General features: G+C 38.1%; 1 long non-coding RNA gene across 7 annotated transcripts; it reads right to left on the bottom strand.

Annotated features, from left to right (window-relative positions):
- Window positions 1-2,230: 2,230 nt before the first annotated feature.
- LOC147521617 (uncharacterized) lies at window positions 2,231-7,939 on the bottom strand. 7 transcript variants are annotated; one of them, XR_015204272.1, is made up of 4 exons: window positions 7,195-7,902; window positions 6,805-6,931; window positions 6,655-6,693; window positions 2,231-2,650 (listed from the first exon to the last, which is right to left on the bottom strand). It is a non-coding gene; the product is annotated as an uncharacterized LOC147521617 (long non-coding RNA). The 7 variants fall into 7 exon arrangements; XR_015204379.1 differs by having other exon boundaries at window positions 6,602-6,693; window positions 6,794-6,931; window positions 7,809-7,882; XR_015204388.1 differs by having other exon boundaries at window positions 2,232-2,650; window positions 6,805-6,944; window positions 7,809-7,939.
- Window positions 7,940-14,465: the final 6,526 nt, after the last annotated feature.

The following is a 14,465-nucleotide window of genomic DNA, read 5'->3' on the forward strand; positions in this document are numbered from 1 at the left end:
GCTCTACATGTGTCAATCCAATAGCTTTTTGTCTATTTCCTTTATATCTGAAATTTATCATGAATATATCGGTCTTTATGTCGATATTATATTAGAACTTTATTCAAATAATGGCAAATATCGGTATATACGATATTTGGCCACCACACCTGGGCTTGTGTAGAGTTTATAATAATTAACTTGGAAGTTGCACAACCCAATTTGCAATTTGCAATTTGCAACACTGCTTTAAACACTCTTTGTAAAGGAGCGTTTTAGCTTTCTCCTGATTACTGTAGAGGAGAACGAGATGGGTTTGGACTTTGGATGGGACCGGTGTCATTTGTGAAACCGAACCTACGTATCTTCTCTTCTCTCGTTTTCCTTTTGTTGGGAGAGAAGAATCAGTCCGACGAAGTTCCAAAGATGGTATTTATAGGATTAAGGGGGTGGAGATCCTTCGACATGTACCCTTTGTGTACAAATGTAGGGTAGAGATCGTGAATGAGTCTTTGGAGTAGTTTTGGTGTGAGTCATACTCGATTTGGGAGTTGGTGCGGTAGTCCCTATTTCCGGTGGTGGGAAATGCAAATAAGATTTTGGCAATGATTACATCCGGTGGGGCTGCTACGTCTCGGCCAAGTGTTAAGATCTTGAAGTATCTTCGTTCGTACCACCTACTTGTAAGGAGTCGCCAAGATCGGTCTTGGAGGTCGGTCGCGTTGAGGTCGCTTTAGCCCGTCGCAAAAAACACACCTACTTGTAAGGAGTTGCTCCGCGGATCGGTCTTGGAGGTCGATCGTTGAGGTCGCCAGTGCCGTGCGCAATGTTCCTTAGTGGGGATATTGCTCCCCTACACTCTTTACCACATTCGAGAGGAGCAAGTTTGCAAGAAAGAACGCATTTCATAAAGCAGGCTTCAATAGGGACTCCTGCGAAGGCTGCGTAACTTTGATAGGCAACCACCATAAATAATACAACAAGAGCTCGTACAGCTTTTTCCGCCATCATCTTAACAATAATTGCAAACACTCCCTGATTTTTTGTGTTGTGAAATGAGATAACCCGGTGCCCGAATTTATATATACTAGCTTGAGTTATGCAGTGTAGTAGATAGGGAGCCAAAATTATCCATGACTTTATGATGCCGTTGTAGGGTGAATGGTTGTGTTTAGGGGATGTTGTGAGTGGTCTTTAGGAGGTGTCCTTTCTCATATATGGGTGAAGAGGTTGTATGGAACATGGAAGTAGGTGAATCATGGAACGTTTGAAGGTTGTAAATTAAATTATTTTAGTTTCTTCCTTCCACATTTGATTACGGAGTTGTGAGAAAATTCGGGTTTATTTTGAATCAGAATTTTTCTGATAACAGACCGGCCACATACCAAGTTACCAACCATGTCCCTCACCCTCCCTCCAAGCACTTAACGCATACACAGCCTATGACAATTTACAACCTCCAAACGTTCCATGATAGATCGTGTCGTTTTATGTCAATTAACTTCAATAACTTATTCGATGTGTAAATAGATGCCACTTATAAACTTAATTAATCTAAGATGATACCAAAGTTAGGTACTCGGTCCTTAAAAGAACCAAATAAAACTTAGGGTATTTTGGGTTTTATAGATTTGCACTCCTATTTTAAAACGAAATTAGACTTGTCCGCCCCAAATTCAGGGAAATGAGATTTGCTCCTCCAAAATCACATACTGTGAAATGTCACTGTTAAGAAGACTACAATCCAGCAGGTTAGATGACTTTTTCCACTTTCTGGTTATGTCAAACTCACTAGGAGAAAATAATTTTTTTTTGATGGGTAGAACCCGTCAAAAAACAATATTTTTGAGTGACATTGCCCGTCGTAAGGCCCGACAAAAAATTCGCGGTCATTTTTTTTCTTGACGATTAGTTACCATCAATAATTTTAAATTTATTTGACATGTGGTGAATGTCATTAATAAATAAAATTGTTGACAGACTATAATTGTCAAACTTTGCTATTTCACTAGTTAAATTTATCCGATTTTAATGGAATTTGGGATACAAATTTGAAAATTATTGACGGTATGCTACATCAATTTTCTATATACATAAATTTTCTTGACAATCTATATCCGTCGTTTTTCTGAGCATTAATGTTTTTTTTAAAAAAAAAATCTTATAATCTAAATTTCATATCCATTTTTCCCGCAAAAATTAAACCATCCAACTGAAATCAACATTCTACCAAAATACAGTAGATACGGAAGTAGATTCTTTCATCAAAACACACGTGATTATCTAAAACACCAAAATATTATAACAAATTACATTACATGAGTTTTAGTATACTCCATAATCCATATACAACCATACATCATGTGTATGCAAAACCGACTAGGTTGCACAAAAAAAAGTTCACCAACTCATATCAAATTGGCTTCACAAAAGGCATAAGCCATGTGATTGTATCTCCAATTGAAATGTCGCCAAATGTTTCTTCCCCAACATATAACTCAGTTGTGTAATCAAAGATATCGTCAATTGTTATGTTATACGAGTCAACAGATGGTACGTCATTAGACACGCTTCAAAGTGCAACGGTTCTTTTCCTGAAGTTCTTTAAAAAGCATCGTGTGGATGGTGGAACATGTGACACTTCATCAAGAACACGTGATTGTCTTCTTACCTACACTACAACATCACAGGTATAAATGAATACAAGTATACAAGTTCAACTCTCAATGAAAACACAACAATATTTAAATTTAAATACTCAATTTAAATTGGCCTATTAGCTTAGTTGGTTAGAGCAACATCCATTCTCTCTACTGAACGGATGCTTAGAATATACAGTACACAATTCCATTCCTTTCTTCACCGACAAGATGCTTAGACGTTATATAGTGCACAACATCTAGGACGGAATCACCAATATATCATATTCCGATTACCATTGTTCGCAATTATGGAAAACTAGAGACATGTAACCAAGATATAAGTGGCTTAAAAAGGTAAAATACCAACACTGTTCCTGCTTGATATGGGCTGACATTATGACAACTAGGGTACAACAACTAATGGATGGTGCTCTGAGCAAGAAAAGAAAAGAAAAGAAAAATAAGATGCAGGCTACAATAATGTGCAAGAAGTTAGCAGCGTATCAGTTCGGACTGACAGACCTAGTACTCCCTACATGATGTACATTGCCTCATTCACATTTTCTTAGTCCATCTAACATCTCTGCAGATGCCAAAGCCTCTTCCAAGACCATAGGAGCTACTCAACCTAAAAGTCAGTTGCATTCAACCATAGGAAACTATTTGAACACGACTTCTCCTGGAGAGTCTCGCTCTGAAAAAGAAGGTTCTAATGAATCCGAAGAAAAGAGCACATTTTGGCCATGATCGGCTAAAGATCACTGCCATCTCATGAATTGGATTCGAACCAATCAAGCTACTTGCCCTTTAGTAAATCGTGAGCAGGTTTGTCATCTAAGGGTTCATCAGCACTAGTGTTTTCATTCTCCCAAGCTGGCAGTACTACTTCGTTTGCGTCTCTTCTGTCTCAGCCAGTGTTTGGTACCCCAAACCCAGCTGTCCCGTTTGGTTCAAACCTTCAAAGTACTAATCAGATGAATATGGAGGATAGCATGGCAGAGGACACAGTCCAAGCAACTAATCCTACACTTCCTAAGAACTTCTTTTCAGTGAAAATGAGACACTGAACTTCTTTCATTTCAGTAAAAATCGATAATGCCTCAATAAATCTCTTGTTCTCAACAAAAGTACTAAGAAGTGTACAATAACTAACAGTATCGGGAACAACACCAGCTTCTCTCATTTCATAAAGAAGCTGTGTCGCTTCACGAAAAAACTTAGTTTTATCAAACACATTAATCATAGAATTATAAGCAACTAAATCAGGAGTAATACCAGCATTCTTCAATCTCATAAATATAGATATTGCTTTACTATAATCACAAAGCTGACGTGAAAGCTCAATAAGCTAGATTACTATACAACACAAGGTCTCCAATAATTCTATCTTGTTCCATATATTGTAACAAGAGAAAGTTGTCCAAAACAAGGATGAGGAAAAAGATATCTCGAACAAGGATGGGAAGAAACCAATCTCACTACAGCAGGGAACCAATAGAATTAAACCTATTGTAGGCAGTAATGAGAATGGATTAGATAGAAGGCTGCCCAAGGAGACGACACAGAACAAAGGGACAAAGACAAGTCTCTTGATACAACCTCAATTATGAAGATGATTAACCTTGCCTGCTGGATTGTAAGCCTCGTTATTCATGCATCTCTATTTATAGGGACCCCTACACAAATATATACACATACAATTTACACAGATACAAAACTGCTACTTTAATCAAATTTACACTAATCAAAACCTTATCAAATCCAGAAACCAAATGTTTTATGATTTTCAAATTTTTGGAAAAGTTATTAAATGTTCCAATAAAGGAACCCCCTAAGTATGTTCCAAATCTAAAATTTAACGGTTCCCATATTGGAAAAATCGTGTAGTGGTAGTATTTTCTAAATACAATAAGAAAAAACAGTGATAACATTAGTTAAGGAATGCATCAGAATTTAAATAGCATAATAGGAAAATGATAAAACATAAAATAGGTCTTTAACAAATCTACCAAGCTAAAGTTCTTAAATAATAGTTTGAAACTATGATGCACGGATGCAATGGCATTTTAGGAGTATCCGTGCATCATAGGGTTGAAATATTAACATGTGTTATTAACAAAGGCCGAAAATATCGGTCGATTTATCGAAAAATTGCCGATATACATCGTTTTTTCTGCAATCCGACTTTGAAAAATCCGAAATATCGGCTCCGAAAATTTAATATTTTTTAAACCGATATATATCGGTAAAAACGATATAAAGATATATATCAATGATATATTCCGACATATTCGATATATATCGTTTGACTTGGTTGGACAGTTTGACTTTTGACCGATTTTGTTGACTGTTGACCGATATATCTCGATATATATCATTATATATCAGCGATATTTCCGATAAATCCCGATTTTTTATTTTTTTGAATATTATCACCAAAATTAGCAAAAACGATATATCAATCTGACATATCGATATATCCGATATATATATCTTTTTTTGGCCCCTCTGATATATCCTAATATCCTGAAAAATTGGGCCTTGTTATTAACATACAATGGTTTCAATTCTAACACTATTGTTGGTTATCCATACTACCAAAGATGAGAACAAGCAAATAAATATAACAATAAACCAAAAACCAAACAATGAACTGGACAAAGTCATGAAACAACGTGATCAACTCAGATTGGACAGAAACGTGCTCTAAGTGGTGCATGAGCCAACTGGATGCCCAATACCAAATGCCAGATTTCTGGCATGTCCATAAAATAAGACCTGTAAAAAAAAAATCAGCACAACTATACGCCCTAAGCTGTTATGTTAATGTCACGACTAAGTTGGCCATGCGCCCGTTTTATATTTCCAGATGCATGCACATATAGACCAACCAAACTGAGTCAGATCAAGTTGTACCAAACTGGGGTTTGTAACCAGGGTAAATATAGTCTGATCTAGTTGTAAAAGCCTTTCCCGATAAAACCTTCTATCTGACAACAAGCACCTCTGCATGCCCTATATATACATGATGCTAAGAAAGGTAAAGAAGAGAGCGGGGTAACATGTAATCGTTCAGTAGACTTGCATGAATTAATGAGGTTGTTCCCCTTCCTTGGTTTTGTCTGTAATTGTTCAAGCAGTCAAGAGGTGGGGTTAAAATGTAATCCAACTAGATCCCAAAAGGAGCTCAAATTACAATCTTAAAAAACCACCTCGACTTCATGAAACCCAAGTCGGATAGGACCCAACAGCTCTCCACCTCATCATTACAGAAACAAAAATACAAGAACACGAACACAGACAAGAAACAGGAAAATACAGATCCATGCTAATAAGCGTACAGACTGGAATGATGCAATGCCCTTGTTTTAATTTCTTTAATAAGATCCAACCCCTCTGCTAGCTGCTTAAGCAATAAGCATGCAGTGTCTTCATTTTGTCCATCTCATTCAAAAGAACTTTAACACACAAATCTTAGAGGCTTTAGAGCATTTCAATTGCAGCTCCATAAAGCCCAAGCTAATTTCAAATTTGAGCACTTGTTCAGTAGTTAACTTTGACATCTACTAGAAATTAACAGTCAGAAATAACCTCCAATGGCTCCAGATAACCGACGCAGAACATGCCCACTAAATAACTACAATTAGCTTATTTGAAACGGTCATAAGTTACACTCAACGTCTAAGTTTTGTCTAGCTCTAACATCACCGAATCACTAACAAGGTACCACTGAATATGGTAAACCTTTGATTTCTCTTACAGAACCCGTTGGATTTGTATTATACAAAAGATTTTATGCATTTGCAGGATTTTGGCCGTGAAACGACTATAACTATAGCGTGGCTTTAAAACAGCTTCATTTAAAATCACAACAATAAAAAGAAAACAAAGAATACACAATATTCAAAAGATAACATATGAGGATTGAAGCTATGTGAATTGAAGTTATGAAAATAAGAGGTAACAGAGAGACTACATACTGCATTGGTAACAGAGATTCTGAGTCTGGCAGATCAACATATAAGAAACTCACCTTTGCCAGATTTACTTAGACTGAAACCACAAGAACCACCTATTCAAAAGATGTAAAACAAACATAAATAAACTAAAATATAGTCTTAGGAATCAGTATTTCATCAAAAAGCAAAAAGAAATATTAAGTAATGACAAACTTGAAGCAAACCCGTATGAAGTTCAGCTCCCAGTGTCTCCACTTGCTCCAGATTCTCCGAAATCTCATGTATGCAGCCCAAAATGTAGTTCCATCTCCCAATTTAAAAATAGCTCGTGCATCCGCATATTAATTCGCCCTGAAATCAAGAACTGAAAGGGGAATTTGTAATTGGAATTGAATAACGCGGACTTATCAAAAAAACAAACGGCCCCTAACTACCATCTAAACAGACGAACAAACCGGTTTGGTAATGACAAACAACCCATTATCTCATAGAAAGATACCAAAAATCACACTTAAAAAACCAAGAACATTCAAACTAACATTTTTTTTAATGAATAAGTAGTTGTATTAAACAGCAACATGGATTGCATTTTATATACATGATACCGATATTACAATGATGTTTTCATAAACTTTACAAGCAAAACTGGTAGCAAACTCTGTAGCTGGGCTTTGATGCAGGTTAGCAAGTTGTAGTATATACCTACAAAAGATTCTCATCTTAGTTTTAGCAAATTTTTCCGAACCATCTTTTGGGCAGTGTTTACTGAAATCTCAAATATAAATCAATTGACCTATCTTGATTTAATTTTACTATTTAGAGACTTTAATTTACCGATGTTTTTATCTCGGGCTAATTTTATTGGAATACATAATCGTCATCAATTGATTAAACAACAACTCAAAGCAAGAATTTGAGCAAATAATATTTCGCTGAAGGAAATAAGTTACAACATCCGGAAAATGCGAGAATAGAAATCCAAGCTGACTTTAGGATCTTTAATTTGAATCATGTGCTACAACTTGAGCTATTAGCAATACTCAACGGGATACAGATCAATACAGAACAAGGCTAAAAAAAGATAATTAGTAGCTTCAGGCATCAAGAATGCAGCAACAAATGCCATCGAATACCAGAAAATACAGTGACAATTATGGGAACTTTGTCATACGATGAACAAATAGCAGTTATACATGTTTTAAGGGAAACTAATAGTGTAGTTGATTACTTAGCTGCTCTAGAATGTCCTACTGGCTTAATCTCTTTACGAGCTCTCGGCAACAGAGAGTGAAATGGTGGATAGTTTTTCTAGCTCCTATCGTCCAACTGTATATGTTTTTGCCTGAGTTTATCTTGTACTTCACGGTTCAAAGTAATGTACCCACAGCTCGCACTTTTGCAAAATATAAATATAAAAATATATCATAATGAATGACATTGACAACAAAGAAGGGAAGTTAGTCAATGCCACATAGGTAGCAACGCTTAGAACCAATGCCACAACTCCACAACAATTTCACCTTAGATGACTTCAACTGTGGTAACTCGCTCAGTTAATGCAAGCCTTCTACAATATACTACTCTAAAGTCACATAGTATACTACCTAGGTTTTTGAGATACTAGAGACCAAAGAGAAGGTACAAAGCAGGACAAGCCACCCAAAAAAACATAACAATAAAAGCAACAAATCCAAGGCATGCATGCAAACAAAAAATATTACTCTTTATATACGCAAAAGCTTTGTTCGACAATTGTGTGCCCCTCTTCAATTAGGTGTCAATGGTTTAGGAGATGTTCGGAAGTTTTGTTTGGGGAGCTCTCGTCAATTTTCCAACTTTTGGTTTCTGAGTATTGTGCTTATTTAAGAATTAGAGAAACAGAGAATGCTTTAGTGTTTTACCTATCAGCACACAATGTTCAGTGCCTCACTAACAACACACGATGTTCAGCACCCAGAGTCTGTGCTTGCTCCAGATTCTCTGAAATCTCATGTATGCAGTGTTGGAATCTTCATGTGTATTTCAAATACTTGTGTGTTGTTTTAGTCCCACATTGGTGAACCACCACTAGGTAGTGAGGTATTTGAGGTGAACCTCTAACATAAGGGCGTGCCCTTAGGGTACAAAAGCTTTTGTGCTAGGAGGGAGGACTCACCCAAAGCCACACCCACCCAAGCCCGAACCGGGCGAGTCGGTAATCGGACGTGGGCTTAGGCTGGTTGTCTAGTGGGTAGTGGTTTACCTTTGGGCTGGTTGCTAGAGTTCTACTCCAAGTTGGTTTTGTGAAACCGACTTTGTGAGGTTTCCTTCTCCCATCTGGTAACCGGATCACCTCTATATAAACACCTGGCATTGGTCTATAGGGGTATTAGAAACGTAGAGAGAGAGAGGACGCAGAGAGATAGAACTCGTGTGCTGCTGCTGCTATATCGACTAAGATAGAAGTCGTGCAAGCTGCTGCTACTACGAAACAACTTCGTCGCGACTATCCCTTCATCTCACCATACCCGAATCGGAAAAGCGATAAGTCTATCATTGCTTTCTTTATTCTCTTCTTCCGCCGGCCCGCCCGAGAGTTATATTGTTTGTTCTAGAGGGTAGTCTATTCTAGTGCAAAGTTAGGCTGCTGTTAACCATTGAATCCTGTGGAGGAAGACGCCATCGTTGCCTTTCTCGCACCATTGGAAGCGGGCTTAAATCTTTCCTTAAGGACGACCTAATCCAGCGCCTTGGTTATTACCGCTATTCTCGTCCCTTGTCTTCTATAAGTTTCTTTTATCCGCATACAACAATCTTAAGGAAAGATCAAGATGTCTACACCTTGACACCACACCGATCAAAGAAACTAATTCGAGTCATGGAAGTAACTTCGCTCATGAGAGATCTTTGCACCTCCCTTGAATGCTCGCAATTTACCTAATGTGTCAAAGATTGAATCCTTCAAATGGTTCACACTTCAAGAGATGGAGAGAAAGGGTGTTCACAGCCCTAGATGTACTCAACTATGCAAAGTATCTCATCGATACAAAGACCCATGGAGGGTTCTAATGATTTCGAAAGAAATCAAGCCGCTTGGCTCAATGGGAATAAGGTATGTCGTCATGCTATTTTGAGTACCTTGTCAATGAGATTTTTGATATTTATTGTTCAAATAAGAATGCACATGATATATGGGAGAGTTTGAACAAAAATACATAATAGAGGATCTTTGGTACTTTCGAAAATATGCTATTAGGAATTTTCTTAAGTTCCATATGAGAGGATAGATAGAGTAACGCCTCAAATCCATGATTTTCATGTCTTTGATTAATGATTTGAAAACCGAGGGTATTAATTTACCCGAATCCTTTGTTCTTTGGATGTTTGATTGAGAAACTCCCCGAGTCTTGGAAACACTATAAAAATAGTATGAAGCATAAAGCGTAAGAAGCGATGACTCTTGAGGATGTGATCATTCACATTCACATAGAGGAAAAGAACAAGACTTCGGGATGAGGTGTTGTCTAAGGAATTTCATTCTAAAGCCAATATCGTTGAAGGTAATCCCAAAGAAATCTAACAAAACCTCTAAGAAGGTAAGTCCAACAAAATAAGAATTTCAAGGTCAAAGGCACTTCTTTTAAAAGGAGTGTAATGCGGCAATGGAAATTGTTATGTTTGTGGTAAACCCGACATAGGGCTTTTCGGTCACGACACAAGAAAGACAATCGATGATCCTCCCAATGCTAATCTAGTTGAGGGAGATGATATTGTTCTTCCGCCGTGTCACAAGTGTTCATAGCCACCGGGAAGAGGAACCGGGTACTAGATTCTCGTGCCACCCGCCACGATGTGGTGATGTTGAAGCCTTCTCGATTACATACTAGTGAAAGATGAAAAGGTCTATATGGGTGACTCTAGGTCCGTTCTGTTGAGGGGAACAGGCAAGGTTCTTCTGAAGTTAACCCGGGAAAACCCTTTCACTTAGTAATGTTCTTCATGTTCCCCGAGATTCGGCCGGAATCTGATTTCGCGTGTCCTACCGGGAAAAGGCGTCAAGGTGACTTTTGAGAGTGACAAGTTTGTTCCGACAAAGAATGGGGGTTTTGTTGGTAAAGGTTATTGTAATAACAGTGGTCTTTTCATGTTGAATGTACTTGACAACATTATTATTAATAAGAATGAATCTATACTTTATTTGCTTGACTCTTTTAATATATGGCATGGTAGACTAGGACATGTGAATGTTCAAGATATGAAAAGGATGAAAGCATGTGGTTTATTGTCTAATATTTCTGATTTTTCTAATGATAAATGTGAAATATGTCTTTGAGACTAAAGCCACGAGAAGAAACCACTCAGAATCGTGTCTAGAGATAAAACTGAATTACTAACTCTTATTCATGCATTTGGGTGAATCTCGTAAGTACCATGTCTAGGGGGAAGTTTTATTATATTACATTCATAGATGACTTCTCTAGGTACACCATGGTATATTTACTTAGACACAAGCATGAGGCGGTGAGATGTTTCTCAAGTACAAAGTGAAGTTGAAAACCCGCTTTAAGCTGTAAGATTAAGAGACTTGGCCCGATAGGGGAGGAGAATATGAAATTCTAACCCCTTCCGGGACTTTTGTGACAAGAATGACATTATTCATGAGACTACTCCACCATACTCTCCCGAAGTCTAATGGAGTAGCCGAACGGAAAAACGTAACACTAAAAAGATGATGAATGCTATGCTTGTAAGTTCGAGCTTCCCTCGAACTTGTGGGGAAGCAATCCTATCTGCTTGCCATATCTGAGAATAGGATACCCAACAAGAAAACAGGGAATAAGACACCATATGAGTTATGGAAAGGTCATGTACCTACCCCGACATACTTAAAAATGTGGGGTGTCTTGCTAAGGTTCTTGTGAACGAACCTAAAAAGAGAAAAATTGGGACCTAGAACCGCTTGATTGTATGTTCATTGGTTATGCTCATAATAGTCTTTGCATATAGATTTTAGTAGTAAAATCTGATAATAACCTTGTCGATGCTAACACTATTATAGAGAGTAAAAATGCTGATTTCTTTGAGAATTTGTTTCCTTTGAAAATTGGCATTGAGAGGTTGGTAGCTCTAGTGAACAACAATCAATCGAGATCCCTGAAATTCTGACAAGAAATTCGGAAGAGTAAAAGAGATGAAAATCCACCAATTTTGGTGATGACTTTTACACATTTCTTCTTGATGATCCCGCGTGACGATAATGAGGCAATCGGTTCTCGAGATGCTCCTTTCCTCGAAGGATGCTATACACTTTAAACTAGATTCGATTATAGCTAATCACATGGGAGATAGTTGATCTACCTCACCGGGCTAAAACCTATACGTTACAAGTGGATCTTCAAAAAGAAATTGAAACTAGATGGTTCCATTGAGAAATACAAGGCTAGACTTGTAGTCAAGGGATTCTCCTTAAAAAGGCATTGACTATTTTGATACTTATGCTCTCTGTAACTAGGATTTCTTCTATAAGAGTTCTAATGGCTCTAGCTGCTATTCATAATTTATTTATTCATCAAATGGATGTAAAACTGCATTTTGAATGGTGATCTTGATGAATAAATATATATGATGCAGCCTCGAGGGCACGATAGTAGTACGGAATGAGCATAAAGTATGCAAGTTAGTTAAGTCTTTATATGGGTTGAAACAAGCCAAAACAATGGCATGAAAAGTTTGACAAATGTCATGATGTCTAATGGATATCACATAAATGATCACGGTGATAAATGTATTTACTTTAAATCTTTTGATGTGAATACATATGTGATTATCCGTCTATATGTGGATGACATGTTAATCATGAGTACTAGCCTTGATGTTGTGAGAAACACCAAGATGTTTTTATCCTCCCAATTTGAAATGAAGGATTTGGGAGAAGTTGATGTGATTCTTGGAATCAAAATCATCGAAAAATGATGATGGCTATATGGCTTTCCACAAGAGCATTATGTTGAGAAGTTTTGAAGAAGTTTAACTTTTATGATAGTAAGCCCATTAATGCGACACCTTATGAGGCTTAATAGTGAACTTCAGAAAAATGCTCAACATGGTGTACTTCGATCTAGATATGCCCAAATTATTGGTAGTCTCATGTACTTGATGAATTGCACTAGACCCGACATTGCTTATGCAGTTAGCGTGGCTAAGCGGATACACTCATTGTCCTAGTAAGGAACATTGGAGTCGTTAGAGATTAGCCAAGTACTTGAGAGGAACAATGAATTACGGCATAAGGTTTAGACAAACTCCACACCCGTGATAGAGGGTTATTGTGATGCAAAAGCTGGATATCCGATTCTCATGATATCAAGTCCACTAGTGGTTATATTTTCACCCTAGGTGGAGGTGCGATCGCTTGGAAATCTTCTAAGCGACCTTGATAGCTCGTTCAACCATGGAGTCCCGAGCTTATTGCTTTAGATAAAGCAAGTCTTGAGGTCGAGTGGCTTAGAAACCTCTTGGCGATCTTCCTATTGGTACAAAACCGCCTCCAAATTGCACCTATGCATTGTATTTGTCGGGGCCGCGAATAGCAAAGGCAAAGAGCAAATTGTATAATGGGAAAAGGGCATATTCGTGCGACTACGGTCTATAAAGCAACCTAGCGGAATCTGGAGTTGTGGCTCTAGATTATGTGAGGTCGAGTTAAATTTGGCGATCCTCCGACAAAAGCCACTTAACAGAGACAAGTGGTTGATACGTCCGAGGGGATGGGACTTTTGCCTTAGATAGAGGGCGACATTAATCGACGGAACCCCACCTATGTGATTGGAGATCCCATGAAGTAGGTTCAAAGGGAAAAACAAGTCACCTAGTCGCTCACGGTATGCTATTGTCTTTATTTGAGGCGTCCCACCCCTATGACTAGATAGCATTTTTGTATACTTTGTATAACTTGAATAGCAATGAGAAACGGGATGAGTTATTTTACTCTTAATGGAATCCATAGTCCTTATTTTTATGAGATAGTGTATTTTAACCGCTATGTACACTTGATGGATATCCACCTACGTGAATGTAGAACTGGGTTCTTATGGGTATTAGAGGCAAATACTCAGAGCATTCACTTAACACGTAAAGCGCAGGGGCAAAAAGCGAACACCACGAGGAATCGGCATATAATGAAGGAGGAATGTGGGTGCATGTCCTCTATTTTACTACAAGGGAATGTTGGTTCAAAGATTTTTTAATCCACCACTTTCACGTATTATAAGACATGTTACCCTATGACTGGTTCAAGCCCGAAAAGCACCAGTATCTTATGCATTGTTTTTTCGATTCTCTCTGGCATTTTGTTAACCCATTTCTTTTGTAATATTCTATTCCAAAATAGTGGGGGACTATAAGTATTTTGAAATAGTGGGGGATTGTTGGAATCTTCATGTGTATTTCAAATACTTGTGTGTTGTTTTAGTCCCACATTGGTGAACCACCACTAGGTAGTGAGGTATTTGAGGTGAACCTCTAACATAAGGGCGTGCCCTTAGGGTACAAAAGCTTTTGTGTTAGGAGGGAGGACTCACCCAAAGCCACACCCGCCGCCCGCCCGACCGAAAACGAAGTCGTGGTCGCGGACGCGTGGGCTTGGTTGTCTAGTGGGTAGTGGTTTACCTTTGGGCTGGTTGCTAGAGTTCTACTCCAAGTTGGTTTTGTGAAACCGACTTTGTGAGGTTTCCTTCTCCCATCTGGTAACCGGATCACCTCTATATAAACACTGCTGTGTCTATAGAGGGTATTAGAACAGAGAGAGAGAGAGGACGCAGAGAGATAGAACTCGTGTGCTGCTGCTGCTATATCGACTAAGATAGAAGTCGTGCAAGCCGCCTACTACTACGAACCAAAAAAAAAC

Source organism: Coptis chinensis, chromosome 1, assembly GCF_015680905.1.
Source record: "Coptis chinensis isolate HL-2020 chromosome 1, ASM1568090v1, whole genome shotgun sequence".
Taxonomy (NCBI): domain Eukaryota; kingdom Viridiplantae; phylum Streptophyta; class Magnoliopsida; order Ranunculales; family Ranunculaceae; genus Coptis; species Coptis chinensis.